This window comes from Panicum virgatum, chromosome 3N, assembly GCF_016808335.1.
Source record: "Panicum virgatum strain AP13 chromosome 3N, P.virgatum_v5, whole genome shotgun sequence".
NCBI classification, from domain to species: Eukaryota; Viridiplantae; Streptophyta; class Magnoliopsida; order Poales; family Poaceae; genus Panicum; species Panicum virgatum.
Window position 1 is genome coordinate 29,230,635 of NC_053147.1, and position 16,987 is coordinate 29,247,621.

At 41.5% G+C, this 16,987-nt stretch overlaps 1 long non-coding RNA gene across 1 annotated transcript; it reads left to right on the forward strand.

Annotated features, from left to right (window-relative positions):
* Positions 1–14,643: 14,643 nt before the first annotated feature.
* Positions 14,644–15,828, forward strand: LOC120665592. The gene is made up of 2 exons (XR_005671227.1): positions 14,644–14,903; positions 15,198–15,828. It is a non-coding gene; the product is annotated as an uncharacterized LOC120665592 (long non-coding RNA).
* Positions 15,829–16,987: the final 1,159 nt, after the last annotated feature.

Sequence of the window (16,987 nt, forward strand, 5' to 3'; positions counted from 1 at the left end):
CTCTGCATAGAAGCTGCTCCCCCCATTCCAAATTATAGGTCGTTTTAGGATTTCAAGATACATTGATTTTATATTCACCTAGATATATGCACTATGTCTAGATACATAACTAAAATTATGTATCTAAATTTGCCAAAATGATCTATAATTTGAAATAGTAAAAATTCTGTATCTAAATTTGCTAAATTGCTAAAACGATCTATAATTTGGAATAGTAAAAATTATGTATCTAAATTTACCAAAACGACCTGCAATTTGGAACCGGCGGAATAGTAGAAGCAATTGGTTTACCTTGATTACTCAGAGCACCACCGTCAGGGTGAATCAGGGCCATATACTTGTTTGTTTGGGTGCATGTTTACGCTGTTAATTTCATATAAATATGAAATTAATGTAGACGTACTTATAGCCTTGCAACATATGTAATAGTTCTAATAATACATATAATTAAAAAGTCTTACAACATACGAAGTGGGCACTTATAACTAATAAAAGTATTTTAGTTCACTCTAAATATTATATAGTTAAAATGGCGCATAAATATAGAGAAAAGTTGTTGCACTCAAACACCCAAAAAGAGAAGCTCTCATGATGAGAAATGATGCTAAAATGGAGAAAAAGCTCTCCATGATTAATGCATGCAAGATTAATCCAAATAAAATGAGTATAAAACCAATGGATTTATGATGACTAATCTTAGAACTAGTTGGAGCCAATACATCAAGAATGATGAGGTTTCGTGACAATTTTGGCAAAATCCGTCCGCCACAATAGAGGAGAGAGGTGTGGCCATCGGTTTGTAGAATGAAAGGTGGTGGGAGGAAGAAGAGGTTGGGGTTTTGTACTGTATAGGCTTATCACCGCCGGTGATGTGCCTCATCACTGTCGATTTGTGTTACAAACTGTTGGTGATGCTCTGCAGCGCTATCACTGCCGGTTCCAACGGCCACTACGGCCACCAACTTTGGAACCGGTGGTGTAGCCCGTTTGCAAAGGCTTGAATATGTTATAATAAAAACTAGTATTAAAAATAGATTTGGGAGACCTATACGTGCGATGTCAAAATCGAAACAATCTTTTATAAACAGAAAAGTGTCAAACACTCCATGCGAATGCCTTTATCGTACCCCTTGCCAAGTATGAAACAAAGTTAGTTCTACAATTTGGAATGGAGGGAGTAGAAGCAATTTGTTTCCGTTGATTACAATTCGGAATGGAGGGAGTACAAGCAATTGGTTTCCCTTGATTACTTAAAGTACATCTTCAGGGTGAATCGTGGTCATATACTTGTTTGTTTGGGTTGTTCACGCTGTTAATTAATAGCTGACGTACAGTTTGCACTCTGGAACTCGAGTTTGGTGTTCCCAACTATACTCATTTTGAAGTTTGAACTCATCTGGATGTCAAAATGGCGGTGTCTTTCGTCGGAGGTTGCATCCGGTTTCATCGTTGCAAAAGAGTGGAGAGGCAAGTCTACCATCGCGAACCGGTGAAACTGCAAGCCAGCAAGCATTTGTCGCGTGTTCGTGCCGGATGCGCAAAACCAAACAGTCATGAGTTTTTATACATGGAAAAGCCCACAAGTCAATGAACACGAGACACTTAAATTAGTGTATCTGCAAGCATTCATGTTCCGAACAGGCAGTGACTTGTAAAATGTACAGTGGCATCAAAGATGATTGCTACCATGCACCATGTGAGAACTGGGCGAGATGATGGAATGAATGCTTGAATTATTGCACAGGCAATTTATAGCAGCAGATGAATCCTACTCGCCTTCTAGGCTTCTAGGATAAAAGGGCAGCACATGAGAGATGATTCCCTCCAAGCAATGCGAGTTCATAGGAAGTCAGGGGGAACAGGCAACTGCTGTTCGTGTGTCTGAAACTCGTAACAGCGACGACAATAGTTTGTTAGATAGTACTAGTCATGGGAGACATCTGGAACATGGAACTTACCAGCGAGGTCGTGACTGGCGCCACAAAGGAGAGAATTACTAAAATGTCATTACAAAAAACCTGATGTACGAGACTTGCGGGGGGTTGATACTAGCACGTAAGTTTATTTGCCATTTTATATGTTAATACCTTAGAACAGATACAGTGCAGTTTGGGTAGTTTGGTCGGAATGGGGGAAATGAAGTGCAAGACAAGGATCCAGAAACTGACCCAGAGGCCAGAGGCTGCTCTGACGTTGTGGATTTCATTGTCCTTGATTTTTTTAGAGTAGATTGTCCTTGATTTTTGCTGGTAACTACATATGGAAGAATGCTCGCTTTGTTTACTCATAAACATCCTCCTTGCAAGTTTCCTTTAATTGTAAATAATAAAGTAAACTAAAGGAAGATGAGAAACTATTTCTTGTAATCAGCGGCATTATGGTTTGGTTTGGTGTGGGAACTATTTCTATATCAAATGGTCTAGTTGTGCAGATTATAATCGCCAACTTTACAGAGATTGAAGCATAACCTTCAGGACATTTGGCTCACGGTCACATGCAGGATTTTGTATGGATGGATTACAGAGTCGGACAATCAGAGGGGAACATTTGCCATGTTACCCGGTAACAATTATAGTTGAAGCAAAAAAAAAACATATTCATGACCATGACAAACTAGCGAACAAGAGGAAGTGGAGAATTCAAAAAGCAGACACGGTGAATGAAAGCGTCAAGGGGAAACTCTACAAGGAACAGACAAGACCATGCACATTGCATGTCTCCAGGAGACGAGGACCATGAAACTAGTGTAATTTTGTTAGGGCGCCTCTGACAATGACATGTCAGTAGCTACAAGAGATCACAGCAGATTTTGTTGCTTACATGGTGTAATTTTGTTAATTTCATGACCATGTCAGATTTTGTTACTTACAGGAGATCCCTCCACATGGATTACTATGCACACATTTTTTTAGTTAGTTTATGCCCTTGTCCTTGCTTCCTAAAAATTGTAGGGCATTATATTTATCACTAAATCTTTTTTTTAGAACCTATCACTAAATCTTTTGTACATGCAAGTTGGACTAAATTACAGAACACTGGTGGTGGTGGACCTATAGACTACCCAAAATCCCAAATTGTCTTGTAAGGGTTACCGAGTTTGTATAAGATGTATTAAAAGTAACATATTGAGTTGGGTTCCATTGAAATTACAACGACAGTTCTCCAAGGCTTTCAACCGTAATGCTCTTCATTCATCACTACTTTGCCCTGATTTCATAACCATAACAGCAACGAAATTACATCATGTTTGTCGAGTTGTTTAACGCAAGTGTTCTTCACCAGAGAGCAGAGAGTTGAAACAGAGGCTCTTTGATTACAACAGCGCAGAGGGCTGCAAAAGACTACACAAGGGATTTGCCAATCCCATCACTCCAGATGTCATAAAACAAGAAGTCAACCAAGGGGAGAGACGTCCCCCCATCATAAGTTTGTGCCATGATCCAAATCTCATAACAGGCGCGTAAGTCATCTGTGCACGAGCCATGTTGTAGGTAGCTAAAATTGTGCTCAAACTAAAGAAATGGTTGGTTTGCAATGGTAAACTACACATAGTTCTCACGCAACATTTGTTTTCCTGATACCTCATACTCCCCCGTCCTGAAATTTACGGCGTCCTAGTGTTGGCGCCAATCTAGGGCCAACACACGAATGCGCTTGATTGCGCGGTAAACGACGGCACAATTGCAACGCCGATGCTCAGACTGGTTCGCCGGTGCAGAACAGCGAAGTCCGACGAACGCTCACCCGAGAGGGACCCGTCAGGGCAGGCGCGCGTATGGTTGCTCTAGGATCGGCAGGCCGCCTAGAACGCTTTTAGACGTCACGGAGACGCAAGAAGAACAGCAGATGGAGATTGGAAGAACTAGGGTTTGAGGAAGACAAAAGGTAATGCAAAATAACAAAAAATAATGTATTAATATGTTTTTTAATCGATTCGATCTCCTCAATCGGCCGTGACCCTTTATATTTATAGGGTGGGGTGGACTTATCCCGCAAGAAATCTTATTACAGATCTAAATCTACAAAGAGTTCTAGTTATACTCGGAATCCAGGTAGACCGGTCGGACCCACCGGTCAGACCGGTCGGTGTTGCCAAACCGGCTACATGGTCCAGACCGCTCGCAGGCAACAGTCAGACCGGTCTGTTCGACCTGTGTTAATTTTGGTCGTCAACATATGCCCTCTTGTTTTTTTTGGTGATGCTAGCATGCCAAAAAACAAGTCTTTGGACCAAAATTGTCTAAGGACGATGATAAACATGCATCGGCCATATTTTGTTCTAAGGGCGATAAATTCTATCGGCCGTATCTTGCTTCTTCTTCAAGCTGATGTCGAAACAACTTGCTTAGGCCTCCATACTTGCTTCATAGTCACCGACCTTGCTGGTACAACCTCCTCTTGTTGCTCCTTGGACTCCTTCTTGCGCATCCATTGCAGCCTCCTCTTTTGAGTGTGAGACAAGCCTGAGGGACACCACCTCTGCTATAAATACTGGTTGTCTTGTTTTGCGCTCTTCTCTATCCCTTTGCTGCAATCAACATCCTCTTTGACCAGATTATTTCTAGCAACAATCGGTCTTTGTGGTGAAGCATGATTTGGATATATAGAAGGATACTGAATGTAATATGATTGCATATGCATCCGACTATAATCCATAGGCATATAAAAGTAAGGACACCAGCAATACCATGGAGCAATCGGTCCATTGGATGAGGCATAATTACCTTGACCTGATCGCTCTTGACATTCCGACGATGGCTTCGTATCCTTAACCTTGTTTGATGGCTTCTTCTGTTTCTGGGCAACTCCCTTCTTCTCATATTTGGCCAAGACTTCTTGTCTTTAGTTCCGGAGGAATTCCCAGATTTACTGGGTGCACCGGTCAGACCGGTCTTAGCACCGGTCAGACCGGTCGGACCGCTATTTGAACCGGTCAGACCGGTCGACTTGCTATCGGTCCCTTTTTCATTGTCCTGCCCCCCCCCCGAGCGTTGAAGCCTTTGCTACAACTCGAGAGGTCTTGTCCTGCAGCACCCCTTTCTCATGCCTTTCCTCACCAACGATTACATTTTTCCCTTTAGCCGATTCGGCTTGATGCGGCCGAATCAACACTTTTGGATTTGACAACTCAAGTGTATGAACGGGAAAAATATTTTGATCAATTTGCATTGCAGGAACAACCAATCGTCCTTCATTTATGGCCGATTGTATTTGTCTACAAAGAACATTGCAATCATTAGTGGCATGAGAAAAAATATTATGTAACTTACAATATGCACGCCGCTTCAATTCATTCGTTGATGGAATAGTGTGAGAAAACTTAATTTTCCCAAGCTTTGCCAACTCATCAAAAATCCTATCACACTTTGTCACATCAAAAGTGAATTTCACCTCATCATGCCGATTTTTAGGAATCGGCTTTAAAGAAGCACAAGTGCTAGGCTTATCATTAGACGACCATACAAACTCAGCAGCATATACTTCATTATCCTCATCGTCTGAAGGTTCACCTTATAGCACATGCATACCAAGACGATCGGATTTGAACTTTGCATCCTTGCTTCGGTTTTCTTGAGCCAAAGCCCTTTGCAACACTTGATTAATTGTTAGAAACTCATATCCTTCTAATCTTTCTTTAATATGAGTCCTCAAACTATTAAGAGCTAATTCAGCAAGATCCTTTTCCGAAATAAGCAAACTATAACATTGGTTTTTTTACCTCTAAATCTTCTAATATATTCAGCAACAGACTCATCATGTTTTTGCTTAACTGATGTTAAATGACATAGCCTCAATTCATTATCACCATTGAAAAAATGCTCATGAAACTTGTTCTCTAATTGATACTATGTTTGTATAGAATTAGGAGCTAATGCCAAAAACTATGAAAAAGCAGTACCAGATAATGACAAAGGGAACATTCTAATTTTTAAATGATCAAGACTACCATAAATTCCCATTTGTGCATTAAACTGACTAACATGCTCCAATGTAGTCCTACTATCCTCCCTAGTGAATTTAATAAATTCAGGTGCTTTAAAATTCTGAGGATATGGTATGGAATCAAAGCTCTCGGGATAAGGTTTTTGACAAACAAGAGTTTTGTCCTTGAGCTCTATGCCGAAAGATTCTTTAAACATAACAACCAAATCTTTCTTATATTTCTCAAGTATTTGATTAAAATAAGAATCATTTGGCCTTTGAACATTGGTACTAGAATTATTCGGCATTTGTGGTGCATGATTCGGCTGTGTATATGGTATTTGCTGCGAATAACCATTGTTTGGCATTGCACCATATGAATAGCCTGAACTTTGGGGAGGATAGTATATGGATTATAAGTCATAGTGGCGTATGGAGGAACACAATAACCAGTAAATCTATTTGTTCGGCTAAAATCATCCTGAACAGGAGGCATACTAGTAATCGGTTCAGGAGACGACTAACACGCCACCAGAGCACCAGGACCGGTCTGACCGGTCGGGAAACCGGTCTGACCGGTTGGACCGCTCCACTCGCAGTGTACTGCTCTGGAAGTTTCTGACCATCATAAAAGTTCATCGGCATGCCATACTGTGGTGCAGGTGTCGCCGATGACTCAGGAGCCATAGTATGATTTTGAAAAGTACCAGCAACGCTAGACATAGGAGCACTACTATAATTGGCCAAGGGTTGCTTTCCTAACGACTTATCAATCATGTTTTGGACAATAGCAAGCATCTTTTCTTGACCATCAACCAGTAATTGAGTAAATTGCTCCAAAATAGCAGGCGATGCTGAATTACTTACATCATTATTTGCTTTGGCTTGTTCTTCTTCATCAGAAAGAATGACCACCTCCTTGTCCTTGGAGACTTCACCCTTCCGGTTTCTGGAGAAGTGAGATAAGAACCACCGACGCTTCTCTTTGATTTCTTTCTCTTTGCGTCGTTGGTTCTCCTCTTCGCACTCCTTGATGAAGGCTTCATAAGCTTGACGATCTTCAGCTGGCAATTCATCAACAGACGGCCTAACAATGTTGCTGGCATCAACATCACCACTTGATAGCTTCACCATGGTAGTAGATGGAGTAGATTAGATCTATTTTTAACTAACTAAGATCTTTCTTCCCCAGCAGAGTCGCCAAAATATATTGGCGCCAATCTAGGGCCAACACACGAATGCGCTTGATCGCGCGGTGAACGACGGCACAATTGCAGCATCGATGCTCAGACCGATCAGACCGGTCGGAGTAACCGGTCAGACCGATTCGCTGGTGCAGAACGGCGAAGTCCGACGAACGCTCGCCCGGGAGGGACCCCATCAGGGCAGGCGCGCGTAGGGTTGCTCTAGGATCGGCAGGCCACCTAGAACGCCTTTAGACGTCGCGGAGACACAAGAAGAACAGCAGATGGAGATTGGAAGAACTAGGGTTTGAGGAAGACAAATGGTAATGCAAAATAACGAAAAGTAATGTATTAATATATTTTTTAATCGATTGGATCTCCTCAATCGGCCGTGACCCTTTATATTTATAGGGTGGGGTGGACTTATCCCGCAAGGAATCGTATTATAGATCTAAATCTACAAAGAGTTCTAGTTGTACTCGAATTCCAAGTAGACCGGTCCGACCTGTCAGACCCACCAGTCAGACCGGTCGGTGTTAACAGACCGGCTACATGGTCCAGACCGGTCAGACCGCTCGCATGCACCGGTCAGACCGGTCTGTTCAACCTGTGTCAATTTTGGTCGTCAACACCTAGGTTTCTGCAGACGGGTTATAGAGGTAGAGAAAGGATGCATGTACCACTTATTAGTACATTGTTCAGTTAATGAATTGCTTAACTTAATAACTTTCAGCCGGCTGTTCAGCTGCCCACATCAAAACCAATGAGATTATCATTACCTTTTTACTCCCCGGCTCACGACAATTAAATTTTTTTTTTTACAAAACTAGCACCAAAACTAAAGAGATTAGCATGCATTTTTTTTTCAAAAGACCCTAGTATGCCTTACATTTAGATACAGATTTTAAACTCTTCAATACCTTACATTCGGGCACAAAGGGAGTACGCAACATTTGTTTTCCTCATACCTCATATGCCTAGAATATCGTGCTCTAAACAAAAGGAGAAGCAAAATGAAGGAAAATTGCAATAAGTCCGACAATCTTACTATTACTAATTGGAGGCTCCTTTGGAGCCTCCACGTGAAGCCACATAGGATCCTAGGTGGATACTCTAAAAATAGAGAAATCATAAAAATTCACATAAAAATCAGAAATATCTAGCCATCAATCCAACAACTCTAATCATAATAGTCATTGGATCTGCTATCTTTCATAATAAATTAACCACGTATGCCATTATAAAAAATCTAAAGTAACCCCCTAATCTTCATATAAATTACCCACCTATACTATTATTAAAATATAAATTATCTAATCATCTCATTATTAAAAGTTAAAGTAACCCCTTAAATCTGAATCTAAATTATGTAATTATAATAAAATATTAAAGTATACCAATATAAAATTCTAAATTATTATTTATATTATTATTAATATATATATACTTTTTTATTATTTATATAAAAATACTACTCACGATATATGTCACCATGTATACATGTATGATGAATGAAACCATAATACCAATTCACAAACAAATGGATCAATTAAATAAATATCAAACATAAGTGGAGGTGTGATGCACGATTAAATATATTGCAACTAAGTAATGATAAATATATATTTTAGAGTATGCGTTAGAAAATTTAATAGATCAAAGAGGACATGAGATAGATAATTATATTAGCTATAAGTTATATTTTTATATTAATTCTAATTAGCCCGTGCAGGAGCACGGGTTGATAGGCTAGTAAGGCAAATTGCAAGAACATGTTTGTGAAGATTGATGAGTTTTTAAGCATGTCTAGTATTTCTTTCGGAATGCGAAATGAAGGCGAATTGCATTAAGGCAAGGGACCTGCCAGCCCTCCCATTATCAAAAGCTCCTTTCAGCAATTGGAAAGTTGACACACACACACCTGTCGGTCATGTTCAGATATGATCGCTATTTATCGGACACATAGGGGCCAACAGACTATTACATTCGCATTTTTTTCAATTCAGTATTTATTTTCTTTATTTTTAAAATTAATATTATTTGAAGGATTATCTGTGCTTTGAAAGGACGGAGGAGGGCCACAATACTGGATCGTATATACCAACACAAGTGAGGAGCTGGCTATGGATCTGTTTTTTTTTTTTGAAATCAACCAGAAGCACTGGCACATCTTGTAAGAAAGGAGGTGGAGCACCTGCGCCGATCGGCGTCGAACGCGGGTGGGCTTGCCCAGCCCCATCCGAGCCCCAGCTCTGTCCCCCTATGGATCTCACCGTCACCATTCACTGGCACTGGCAGGAGGAGGATATAAAAACCAATGGGTGTTTGTCCATTCCCAAACTATAGTGCATTGCTGCTCACTCTAGTAGTGGTCTGGGCAACTGGCCCAAAACCGAACCAAACCACTTTAAAGATATACATTTTAAACTCCAAACCACCCCAGACCACCAACTTTCATGACCAATCTAAACTGGATTGCAACATCATTTTGGCCAACCCACCACACAAACCACGGTTTCAGCCCACGAAATAGCTTCCGGCGGGAGAACTTCAATTAATTGGTGGCCAGGGCCACGAAGGAGGCCCTGGAGAGGCCTCAGTTAATGCAGAAATATACAAACCTTAGTTAATGCAGAAATACAAACCAAAGACAAGGCGGAAGGCAGACTCATCTAGCAAATAAGGCAAAAGTGAGGCAGGCTCAGCTACCAGTTATACCAGAATTCACCTTCAAACAATGGCAAGCAAAACTGCCAGCTTACTCAAGTATTTGCATAGTTTAAATTTAGAAATAACCATCCTGAACTCCAGACTGCAGAACCCAGGCCTAAGAACACAAGAGAGGTGAACAAAATATATACTGCCAATAGAATACATTCACTTTCTATTTCGAGGATGGTGGCCTTGTGCTCATTCAGGGCAGATTTCAGAAAACACACCCCTCCATTCCACATCAGAACATATAATGCTTTTACTCCTGCTCAGAACCTACACTAGACACCCTCAAACTTGTTGGCTGCTCACATCTTCACGTCTTCATTGAGGTGATACTTTTACTCTTGCTCAGAACCTGAAAACAGTAAAAGAATAAACATTGATAAGGCAAAAAAAACAAGCCGGTAACCAACAACTATAAATTGTAGTAACAACAGGGAATTATAAAAACAGATGCAGCTATGTCATACCTTCACCATCAGAACAAAGTTCAGGATCTTTGGTCTTATATAGCCAATCTTTCCTGCAGACAAGGGCCTCAAGCATTTTCGGAGCTAGTGAGCTTCTATGGTCTCCAAGAATCCTTCCCCCTAAACTGAAAGCAGATTCGGATGACACAGTGCTAAGAGGAATTGCAAGGAAGTCCCGAGCCATAGCTGAAAGAACTGGAAACTTTGCAGCTTTGCTTCTCCACTAAGATAGAACATCAAAATCTTCTATGTTATTTTCAGGCTCTTCTTCCAAGTAGACATCAATCTCAGATTTTTGGGACTGTGAAAGCATCACTCCAGACTTGTACTGAGCAAACTCGGTATCAATTTTTCTTTTCCCTAGAGCCGGTGATCCCATGATATTGCTACTGCTCATACTTTGTGAAGTACTTGTATTTGTGCAGCTTGTCCTTGTATTCTTTTGCTCATACAATGTGAAATACTTTCTCATCCACACCAAGGCAAATTCCACACGAGTACCAATCTGATCTACATTTTTGCACACCTTCTTATGTGAAATAAGATGTTAAGTATTTGGGCACAACATCTAACATGTAGATGATCTCCGCCAAACATTAAGTCATACTTGCAATCTATTACTAACAGCTCACATGCAGTCGTGTTGTTGCTAGCATTGTCTAATGTCAAGGTAAAGATGTTCTCTCTTATTTCCTAATCAGTTAGACATCTCAGCAATTCTTCTTCAATTGCATAGCCTGAGTGAGGATACTCTAGCTGTTTGAACCAAATAATCTTTTTCTTGATCTTGAACGCTGCATCAATGTAGTGTGCAGTGGCTACCATGTATCCTAAGTCTTGTGATGATGTCCAAATATCATATGTCAAGCAGACACGAGAATCCAAACTCCGAAGTTCAGCTTGAAGCTCCTTTTTCATCTCTACATACTTCTTCAAGCAGTCGTCACGAATTGTTTGACGACCCCTAACTTTAAAAGTTGGTTGCAAGGTCCTTAGCCATGGCTGCAGGTAAGGGTCTTCAAACTTCAGGAATGGAATCTCAGCATGGATGATATACTTAATCATCTCTTTACGGCTAAGTTGTGGGTCAAATACAAAAGGAACCTCAGATGATGGTTGCTTGCTGAGGGTGGCCTGAAATTTTTGTCTGATAGGAGTAGGGATTGCTGGGCAAGCATTTGCAATGTGACCTCTTAAACTGCTTGTGCCTGATTTTGTGCTTAGATGTATTCCACAGTACTTGCAAATAGCCTTTAGTTCACCATCCACTTTCACAAGATTTGGCTCAAAGTGTTCCCAAACATTAGACCTTGTACAACGTGGTGTTTGGCTAGTGAATACCTCTATGGAATCATGACTTGAACTCCCAGAAGCGTTGGACGACATGTTTGCCTGAATAAATAGTAATGACAGGTACTAAACAAAATAATATGGATATAACAGAATCTGGACAGCAATGCAATCCCAAAAACAGCTTGAAAAGGGAAAGGGAACATATGCATGAATGTACAACAATAGTTTGAGTCTGTTCAATTACTACTTTACTAGCATAGATATTTGTATATAGCCTCGAAATTGAGCTGTATTGTTAGTCCAGTAGAAATTACTAATTAGACAGATTGCAGCTGTGAAGATAATGGTTTCTAACATATGGTAGTTTGAAAACAAACACTATTCTATCTAATATGTGGAAAGCACCATAGATCTAGTCATAAAAATTAGCTTTTAAACACCAGCAGCGAGATAATGCGAATGACCTCCAAATCCTTTAAACAATGTACGATAACTAGGCTTGATGTTTGTTATCCAAACATTGTACAACCAGACAACAAAGCATGAATACTGGTAAACGAGGCACCAAGACACACCACCACATATTTTCCCTAATAATCATTGCAGTGCAAGTGAAATCTCAGCAACTCCCAACTTGTTGCTGCTAGAATTTACAGTGGCTGTTGCCCAGGTCCTGGAGCTCGTAAAAAAGAAACAACCCAGATAGGCACAGGCAGGAATGTTCCTCTACGCGCGGAGCAGTAACCAATGGAGCATGTCAATTCGCAGTCCGGCCGCAAACTATGCCCAGGAACCAAGAAAACAAGCAGGCCGTGGGGATGGAAATTGGAATCAATGGCCATGTGAGGTGTGGATCTATCTCTACTGGAGTAGTAGTAGCATACTCGTAGCTACGTACTAGCTGCTAGCTGGTCGTTGATGGGTTGGGCGTAAAAAAATCAGGCCGTCTTCTCTTCATCTGTACCCAAATCGAGCGCATAGGTGTTATGTGGGGCAAACACTATGTTAGGCGTCCAAAGAATGTGGCCGGTTAGTTGTCAAGTATCTTCGTTGGTTTTAGATCGAGTCGAGTCCGGTTGATTAGCTGGTTTGGTTCAGGTTGTTAGAAGTTGGGATAGAGTCGGTTTGTCAGGGTTGTTCGCGTTGAGTCAGAGTCAGGATAGGATAGAGATTTGGTTAGTTGGTAAAGAGTTGCTGTACGGGATATATATATATATATATATATATATATATATATATATATATATATATATATATATATATATATATATATCCCCAACCATGTAATCTCTTGATCAATCAATATACAAGTACTTTCCTCTCCCACCTCCAAACCAACAAGCGCAGAGCAGGGAACCAACGAGTTCTCCCCTATGTTGTCAACTATCGGCTGGGGTAACCCCTGGCCATTACAATAGGATGCCCGCAATGCAATCCTGAGATTTCAAACACGAAGAGACACTCACCTGCAGAGGATGGCTCGGCCGCTGCGCCGGAGATGCAGGTGCAGTTGTGCAGAGCCCCCTGGCGGCGGCGACGGCCCCGACGTCGGGGGAGCAGCGGCACCAGCAAGATGGGCGCAGGAACAAGAGCTCTCTGGCCGCCGGCCGCAGCGACGGGAGGGGCGACCCCGGCGGCGCACGAGCTCTTCGTCTGCAGCGACGGGAGGGGCAACCCCAGCAGCAGGGAAGCGGCGGCCCCGGCGGCGCGCCAGCGCACGAGCCCCCGGCCGCAGCCCACATCGACGGGAGGAAGGACTAGAGGATTAGGTTTGAGACTGAAACAGACCAAATCGAACTAGTAAAGAGAAAGACCAAACCAAACCAGCCTACTTGATGTGTAGATCCACTAGACACCAAATTAATTGAGACCAAATAACAAAACCGGCCCACTAAAACCGGGCTGAGCCCAGACCACTACCAGGCTGAATTGCTGCTGCTGTTAGCTTTTCGAGTACTTGCCGTAGAGATGGGAGGTGTTGGGAACTGAAACAATCCATGGCACATTAGCGCGCAGTACCACCAGGGTTAACGTATCCGACCGCTAACCGGTAACCGCCGGCCACCGGTTCCGGTTTACCGGACCAGTTTGGCCGGTTACCGGTAGAAACCGGTCAAATTCAAATTTGAATTCAAAAAACTCAGTTCAATCGGTTCGTACCGGTATACCGGTCGGTTAGACCGGTTTACCGGCCTGTTTGACCGGTTTGAATTCAAATCCAAATTTAAAATCGCATGTGTAACCGTTTTGGACCGGTATACCGGCCGGTTAGATCGGTTTACCGGCCGGTTTGACCGGTTTACCGGCCGGTTAGACCGGTTTATCAAGTGGGCCTTAATGGGCCGTCTCATTTTTTTCTTTTTCTTTTTTGTTTTAACTTTAAATGCCTGAAAAGTATGTTAAACGAATGAATTTTGGAGAAAATTTGACACCATTTGATTCGTTGCACCTTGAAGTATTTTTAGGAATTTTTTGGGATTTTTTATTTTTTTGAATTCAAATTTTAATTTTAAATTTGGACCGGTTTCATAACGAACCGGAACCGGACCGGACCGGTTTGACCGGTTACCGGTCAAACCGGACCGGTTACCGACGGTTCGGTTAACCCTGAGTACCACCACATGTGCAGGAACCGGAGCTAAGCCAAAGCCCGGATAAACGGGTCTTAATGAGGAATTAATGTCATTGATTCATCACCAAAAGTATTTTCATATCATTTTGTATTGAGTATTGGTAGCATATCATTAGAACTGACGATGAGAAGTGTGTATTGGAGAGACTGTTTGATGTCTAGAACAATAAATTAAAGAGAAAAGAGGTACTAATAACTCGAGTGTCTGTGTGTTTAAGCTTATATAAAAGGGGAAAAAGTGTTTTTGTCCTTATTTCAAAGTGTAATTGTGATTTTATCTCTTCTTTTTAGACTTTGTGATTTTACCCCTGCGATTTCAAAACGAAGCAGCCGTTTACCTCTATTTTGCAACACCGTTAGTATTTCTTAGATTAAACGGTAGAAGAAAAAAAGAAAATAAAAAACACATAGAGTCAAAAGATAGAAATGCCCATACCTTATCTCCTTTCACCAGACCCCTCCTCCCCGTCACCCTCCCCTGGCCCGACTCGCTGCCCTCTCCCCGTCGCCCTCCATGGCGCTGACCTAGGGTTTGTGGCGGCGCCCTCCCTTCCCCTCCCCGTCACTCTCCCCCTGCGGACTCCAGCGCGCCGTGTTCCAGCCCCTGCGCGCGGCAAGACTCGCGCCGAATCCAGCCCCTGCGCGCGGCAGGAGTCTCCACCGCCGTCGCTCGTCAGGCTCCTCAAGGTGAGTGGAAACACCCTGCCCTATCAATCGATCATCCCACGCCTTCTGCCCCCTACCCCCCCCCCCCTCCTGCTTCCGGATTGGGAGGGATCGAGTCGCGTTGAGTGTTGCGTGGGCCGGCTGCGCGAGGCAGCGCGTGCCGGGCGGGGCTGGTGCACGCACCGGTGCTCGGATTGCCTTTGCCATGTGGGTGCTCGCTAGGTGTTCGTCGAAATTCTCATGTTAGTAGCGAGCGCAAGATTGGTTATGGCGTTTCCTTGTGTTTTGATTGGATTCGTTCGTTCGTACTACCAGGTTGTGTCTCGGTTGGATTGGTACAGAAAGCATTAAGCAGGATTTGCATGTGGTAACATATGGGCACAACGTGCTGCGGAATTTCCATGTCAGTTAATTCTGTATGCTCAAATACCTGACAAGGCGCTGCCCTTAATATTTGGTTTATTGTTCTTCCATGACAAGGCTGTACTACTACTTGACTGATACTGGATTGGAAACTTAATTTGTCCATTTACTTTTAGCCAATGTAATTCTACTGCTTACTGTTCCGTGATTACATGAGGTTTGATAGCTTGCAGTTATGTACATTAACATAATTCTGCTCTTTTTTCATATAAAGCGCAACTGCATTAGTAAGTGGAACAGGAAGGAGTGGAAGAGGAGCAACTTCCGGGAGGCTTGCAACTTTGTTGGGTTTCAATGCTTGATATGTAGCTTACTACTAGTTGTTTAGGAAACCCACTACTTTTGTTAGACATGTCATTTAGACCTATGTGTTGGTGTTTGACATGTTCTCTGGATTTATATGTTGTCATCAAAACATGGTACTAAGATGGCATGTTATATGGATTTGGTTTGTTGTTGTTAATGTAATATTTGTCAAATTATTTTGTTGTGTGATATTTAATTCTGTTTACATGGATTGTCAGTTGAAATGCTGTCGAATTTTTTTTACAATTCCTATATTCAAAATGTCAACTTGTTGATCTAATACAAGGGTAAAAACACAATTATCATATAAAACAGGGGTAAAAACGCATGGGCAAAGTTGTCCATTTGTCCAAAAGTTAACACTGTTACCTGGACTTAACAGACTACTTCATTTTGAAATCGCAGGGGTAAAATCACAAAGTTAAAAAAAAATAAGGGCAATCATCATTACGTTACAAAACAGGGGTAGAAACGCTTTTGCCTCTTATATAAATGAGGCAAAAAGAATTACATATTGCCAACAATAGATAGCTTGTGTGATGTACTTTCTTTATAATCAATAAAGAATGTCATTTTGGACTAGTGTAGATAGTTTTGAAACTTTGACTACATGACTTTAGAAATATTAATTTGAAACTTCACAAATAAAAATATGTTTGTATACTTCCGTATGGTATAGTTCTCATAAGTCCTCTAAATATGTTGTAATAAAAATTAGTATTAAAAATGGATCTGGGAGACCGACGTGTGCGATGTCATAATCAAAACAATCTTTTATGAACAGAAAAGTGCCAAACACTCCATCCGGGTGCCTTTATTGTACCCCTGCCAAGTATGGTCGTGTTTGGTTTACCATGTGAATTTTTTTTCGCAAAAAAGACGAATGCATGCATGAAGTGCTAAACGAACTTTATTTGCGAAAACTTTTCATCGATAAGCGTAATTTTTCGAGACGAATCTAATGAGTCAAGTTCCACCATGATTGGCTACAGTGATGCTACAGTACCACATCTCATCATCTTCTAATCATATGGTCAAATATCTCATTAGCTAGAGTAACTGTTACAGTATCATGGTTGTGGAGGTGGCTTTGTAATTAGATTTTATTTAACACATTTAATCAGTGGTCAAAGGGGCGAAAAGTTTTCATAAAAAAAATTTCGAGGCAAACCAACACACGGCATATGAAACAAAGTTAGTTCTACAATTTGGAATGGAGGGAGGAGTAGAAGCACTTGGTTTCCCTTCATTACTTAGGCTCTGTTTAGTTCCAAAAAATTTTTTTACTGTATCCGTCAAATCGAATCTTCGGACACATGCATGGAGCATTAAACGTAGTTGAAAAAATAACTAATTATACAGTCTAACTTATTAGC